Here is a 6,310-nt window from a genome sequence, read left to right on the forward strand (position 1 = left end):
CTTAGTTAAGTCTGAACTCAACTGTGTTACCCACCTTTAAACTGTGTCAAATTCCTTAGTACTTTATAGACTTGATTGGGTAAGCCCATTTACAGTGACAAAAGGAATATCTTTGAGTTGGCCTTTTACTTCAAGTAAGTAGTATTTCTCCTCTGATGAATTTAGGAAGAGAGGGTTATAGTTTATTACCAATGTGTGAGGTTAAAGAAAAGGAGGACTCTGCAGTAAGTGGGAGACCAGCAGTACATTTGGGAGAATTGATTCAGGTACCCTGATGATAAAATCTATGGATCCTCAAGTCCTTTATATAAAATGGTGTAGTATTTGTTATAATGTATACTTCTGCATACCTTAAATCATCTCTAGATTACTTATAATACCTAATAAAAAGTAAATCCTATGTAAATAGTTGCTACACTGGATTACTTAGGGAATAATAACAAGAAAAAGTCTGTACACATGGTACAGACATGATATATTGAAGAGAATATTTTTGAACCAAGGTTGGTTGAATCCATACATATATATACATTCATGTGCTTTTGAAAACATTGTAGGTTTTGAGGGTTGTTTAAATAAATCATTAGATCATGAAGAAGCTAATGTTGGGTCATGAATACACATTCAAAATTACATTAGAATGTTAATAAACTTAGACAACATTTTTCTCCTAATTTACACAAGTCTAAATATTTGCCTTTCCTTATTAATTATAATTTTTGAAATTACCACTCATTAAAGGTGTTGCAATCATGGTAGTAGCTATTAAAGAGTGATGTTTAAAAAGTTAATACTGAAATGATATTCTCCTTCAAATTGGATTCATTTATACTGTTTTTAAAGCCCTTCAATATTTTCTTACATTTTCTGCAAGACAGTGCTAATAACCTCTTCTAGAAGTTATGTTCTATGCTAACAAAAATCTCTAAGTTTGTTTCCATATTTCATGTTCTATTCTTCAAAGATCTCTTGAGATTTGTGGCATCTATGTGCCACTTAATTTTGCTGAAGAACGCTTAACAAGAGGTCAAATCCCAAGAGACCTATCAAACTTCACATGAATTTACTGACATGTAGACATCGGATTTCTCATTGATTTTACTGATCCCTTGTGAGGTGTGCTCCCTGAAGGCAGCACTTTTATTGTAACTGAAAAAGGCACAGTTGAATGATATGGGAAAGGGATTTCTGAACTGTAAGCCTAGCTCAAAATTGGACATAAGTCAGTTCTCTTTGAAGAGATATAATTCTTTAAATAACTATTCTATTTTATTTAAAAAGTGAAATTATTTTATTTATATTCCATCTCCTATCCTATGGCAAATAATTAACTCTTGGAGGAAAGGATCTTGGCAATGAACTTTGTCTATATCATAGACAGAGACTAGGATTTCTTTGGAGGCCCTATAATTACTTCTTTGGAGACCCCTTTAGTTCCATCTCAGTAAAAAATATGAGAAATGATAGTCAATTAACTTCAAAATAATTTTGTTCTTCTTTTTATAAAAAAACTTAAGTCAATTGTTCTATTAACTGATCTTGATATTTCTCCATGCTTTACTTGTAAGTCAAGCATCTTTTCCTTGCAAACCTTTCTGTTGTGACTTCAGAAAAGTTCTTAATAGGACATTCACTCTATTTCTTTGCTTTAATTAAAATCCAGCTTTCTCTATAGGGATATTACTTCCTCTGAAAGACACTTAACTGATTGTTTTCCCAGACTAAGTTTTCACAGAATTTAGAAGGGATTTAGCATGCTTTTATTTCCACATTGCCTGTTCCAAATCAATGTCCTCTTTTTTTTTTTTTACAAAAAAAGTTTATTAGAGAATAAAGAAGACTTCTGCTTCTGAATAGCAAATAAATGGCTACTGATGTGGAAGAGGCCTTCTGCAGGTCAGCCTACCATGTAGCCTCACGCAGGGGACACACTAGGATCTCAGAAAATGTCAATGACTGACCACCTACGACCTGCTTTAGCATTCAGATGGTAACATGTTTATGTCACATTCAGTAAAATTTCCTCTGAGAGGAACATCCTTGCAAAATTTAGGTGAGAACTGGATGTATTTATGCATCATCGGCCTACAGCTGGTGCCCAGTAGTTTAAACAGAACTCTGAACCTATTCCAATCATTAGACTTTTTTGCATAAATAAATATCCGTACTTACTAATATCAGTTATTGTTACCTAGAAACAAATAGCCATTTCTTGGCTTTTGGTTGTTCAAGTTAAAAAAGAAAAAAGAAGACCAGAAAAAAGAAAAATAAGCAAAAGGGAAACAAGAGTGGCAAGCATCATTACAATTTAGTCTGTACCAAGGACAGGACAAAAATGAGAACATGAGTTCTGTGCCTGTGGTGGCCCCACTCAGCAGTTCCATATGGGTGCACACTTCGGGTTTTACACTTCCATGTACTTCAAGTTACCAGGTAACTAGGACCAGGGACACATACACTCTGCAGTGGGCATCGGTCACCGAGCCCTGGCTTAGCAGCAGTACGAGCTCAGCCACACAGAAAGGCAGGGCGAAGGTGCTCAAGTCAGGAAGTCCTTCTCCAATGCATAAATGGAGGCCTGGCAGGCTGAGCTCTTCACTCTGCACAGGGGCATGGTGCTGTCCCTGCGCTGGCCTTCTGCATCTGTGTCCAGCAAGGAAGGCACTTGGAATCTGGGTCTCTCCTGGGCACCAAGGAAGCAGGCAGGGCTGGGTCCTGTGGAGCCCAGGCCATAGGCCACTCGGGTGGGCTGAGACGCTGTCCTCAGTGGGGTGGCCTGAGGCACCACTGATTGGCTTCTCAGGGAGGCAGAATGAGGCTGAGGCCTGTCCAGGACAGCATCGTGGTGCTCAGTCATGGCCTTGCTGGGCAGGTTACCATGAGGGCCAGGTGAGACCAAGAGAAGCAGCCCAGAGTGGCTGGGGACACCTAGGGTACAGGAAGGCTTTCTGACAGCCACGGTCCATCCAGGCTGTGATGCTCCGTCTTTTGGAGAACCAGGAGGCACATTCCTGGGTTCTGGCCCCTGCAGGGCGGGAGACAAGCTTTCCAACACAATCCCACCAGTCTCTGGTCTTGGCACAGGAGCAGGCTTGTGGCTGCTTTCTAAAATGGCAGGACAGGAATCTGGGGTGGGAGTCTTGAGGCCACAAGGGACACACACACTGCCCTTGGATGGCTCACCCCCATCCATCTCCATCGGAAGCAAGCACTTTGTGGAGAGAGAGGGCGTGGAGAGGAGGCTTGGGGCACCTGGCAATGGGAGGGAGGGGGCCCTGCTGGGCTGCTCGCCTGTTGGTCTAGACTTCCGGGGTGGACTGGCACTTGGGCAGGACACAGAGGCCCGTTGGAGGTTGCCCTCTCACTTCTTTTCCTCCATAGGTGACAGTTCTTCAGTGGCAGAGGTTCGGCAAAGTTCTCTGACATCCAGCCCCCAGAGCCACTGAGGCCAGCGGTGCTGTACACCTGTACAGAGCCGACTCTGTTTTCTTCCTCTGGGAGGGTCCATTTGGGCTGTTCGACGGCGTCCCCCAAGGGGACCCTGTAGAGGGTCTCTCCTCCCAGCTCTCACCCTCCACCAGATTCTCTTTCTGGCCTTCTTTGCAAAGAGGTAGGTCAAGGTAGGCTTGGGCCAGTAACTTCACTTGCTTTGGGTTTTGGTGGTCTGGCCCGTTGGGGGCAAGTTTTGGCTCTTCACAGTCTCCTGGCTGGTCCACAAACAATGAAGCCAAAGGCATGGTTTTCTGACTTTTTATTAAGATGGATGACCACGGGCTGTTGCCATCGGAGAGAGGCCTTACCCTCTCTCTGCCATCTGTTCTTTCTTTCATCTGAATCGAGTTTGGTCCCCACGTACAACCCTTTTTGTTGAAATTCCTTTTTACATCTTCAAATTCTTCTTGTCGGAAGACCGTGTTCCTGCCCCAGGTTTTATTGCTTTCATCTGAAGTCAACTGGATGGCCCGGAGCGAGGCGGGGAAGCATCTTGGGGCTGCTGGGCGGGCTGGAACGACTGCTGTCGGAGCCCCTGCGCTTGTCCAAGCTTGGGGAGGCCTGCACCGTGATCTTGTGCTGGAAGTCTGAGGGCAAGCTGATGCGATGGCCATCTCGGAGCTTCAGCCGGCTCCTCCTGAACTTGCCCTTCCTCTTCCGCACCTGCGGCCCCTCCTGGCTCAGCTGCAGCAGCAGGATGTGCAGCTCCCGCTCCAGCACGCTCATCTCCCGCTCGGCCAGCTGCTGTTCATGGCGCTGGAGCAGCTCTTCCTGGGACTTCTGCTGCAGGGCGGCCCTCATGAGCTCCTCCTCGCGAGACCGCAGCTCCTTTTCCTTTGTTCTCAGCTCATCAAACATTTGCTGGATTTCCAGTTTCCAATCATCTTGCATGGAATGAAAAGATTCTTGGGCCATTTCCGTCGTGACAGTCCCCTCGAGAGCAGTCAGCTGCTGGACAATTAAGGATCGGATGTGAGGGTCTTGTTCCCAGCACTCTTTCATGAGCTTGGCGAAGGGCTCAGGGCAGGTGGACGGGATGGGCAGGGTAAGTTTGTTGACTGCAACCCCGTAGGCCACGGCCAGCCGGTCGATGCCACGGTAGGGGGTCCTCTCCCCGTGAGCAGCTCCCCACAGTAGCACGCCATAGCTCCAGATGTCGCTGCCCTTGGAAAACAGGGAGGACCGGATAACCTCGGGGGCATCCAGGCGTAGGTACCCGCTGCGCTCATCTTGGTTGTGCGGTGCCACTCCCTCGCCAGCCCGAAGTCCAAGATCTTCAGCGTCTTATTGTGGAAGTCATCGTGCTCTACCTTCTCCAGCAGGAAGATGTTGCTGGACTTGAGATCCCGATGCAGGATGGGCATGAAGGCCTCCTCGTGCAGGTAGAGCATGCCGCCCGCGATCTGCACCGCCCAGTTGACCAGCACGTGCGGGAGGATGCGGCGCGCGCAGATTGGGTGTGGTGGCTGCGGCTGCGTGGGCCAGCGCGCGGTTGAGCGCCCCGCCGCGCGCGAACTCCAGCACCAGGCAGAGGTGCGGCTGCCGCAGGCACACGCCGCGCAGCGCCAGGACGTTGGGATGCCGCAGCATCGGGCGCCTCCACTGCGTCCTGCTCGGGGTCGCGGCGCTCCGCCTTCACCGCCACCTCCTGGCCCTGCCAGGTGGCGCGGTACACCTGGCCGAAGCCGTCCGCGCCGATGAGCTCCTTGAGCTCCAGCCGTTCAAAGTCGACGTGCACGGGCGAGCCAGGCCGTGGCGGGGGCCGGCGCGGGGCGCGCAGCGGGGTGGCAGGGCGCCACGTAGCTGGCGGGGAAGATGCCCAGGCGCTGCTGCACCTGGCCGGCCCACCAGCCCTCGTCGCCCGACACGGCCGCGTCCTTCGACAGCACTTCCACCAGCTGGCCGCGCCGCAGGCTCAGCTCGTCTTCGCCGCGCGCGTCGTAGTCTTAGAGCGCGGCCCACAGTCTCGCGCCCTCAGGGGCCGCGCCGCCAAAGGAGGCGGACGACGAGGACGCGGAGCCGCCGGGGACGCTAGGGCTCGGGGACAGCGGCCATTCGGCCGTGCCCTCGACGCCCGGCAGAGCCATGGGGTCGGCGGCCAGGACGCGGGCGGAGAGGGCGCAGCCTCAGCCTCCAGGGCAGCCGGGGACGCGCATCGTCCGGCGGCGGGGCCTTCTGCCTCCAGGGAGTGCATACCGGCAGAGGAGCAGCATCGGGGAAGGCGGAGGTCACGCCCACTGCCTGAAGGCCCTGGCCTCAGCCCTCGCTCCTGCTGGGCCGCCTGTGCTGCTGCACGGTCTCCGAGGCCGCGGGCGCTGTCGCCCCATTGTGGCGCGGGACCTGCTGCTCGCCTGCACCGCCTCCAGGCCTGCCCCACCTCCTCGGCCTCACCGGGCCGCCCAGCCCTCCAGGTTCGCTAACCCTAGGACCCGCCCCGCCCTCTCCAGGTCCTTGAGCCCCACCCGGCCCGCGCCTGCTTCCTGGTCCGGCCCTGCCCTCTCCAGGTCCACCCCGTCCCCCTGAGCCCGCCCTGCGCCTGGCTTCGTTACAGCCCCCTGGATCGCTCCGCCCCCAGACCCGCCCCGCCCGGTCTCCAGGTTCCTTAACCTCCCTTGTTCCCAATCTGCCCCTTTCAGTCCATTGACCTTGTCCTGGTGTCGCCTTCTGGGCCCGCCCTTCCTCTCCGGGTCCATTCAGACGCCCCCCCCCCCCAGGTCCGCCCCCGACGCCCTGCCACCCTCCCCTCTGGTCGCACCGAGCTGCCTGGCCTTCCAGGTCCATTAGCTCCTGCCCTCCCTGCGAGTCCCTGCCGCGCGCG

At 52.2% G+C, this 6,310-nt stretch overlaps 1 pseudogene; it reads right to left on the reverse strand.

Moving 5' to 3' along the window:
- Window positions 1-611: 611 nt before the first annotated feature.
- LOC109701768 (mitogen-activated protein kinase kinase kinase 21-like) lies at window positions 612-5,850 on the reverse strand (annotated as a pseudogene).
- Window positions 5,851-6,310: the final 460 nt, after the last annotated feature.

The sequence above is a fragment of the Castor canadensis genome, chromosome 12, assembly GCF_047511655.1.
Source record: "Castor canadensis chromosome 12, mCasCan1.hap1v2, whole genome shotgun sequence".
NCBI classification, from domain to species: Eukaryota; Metazoa; Chordata; class Mammalia; order Rodentia; family Castoridae; genus Castor; species Castor canadensis.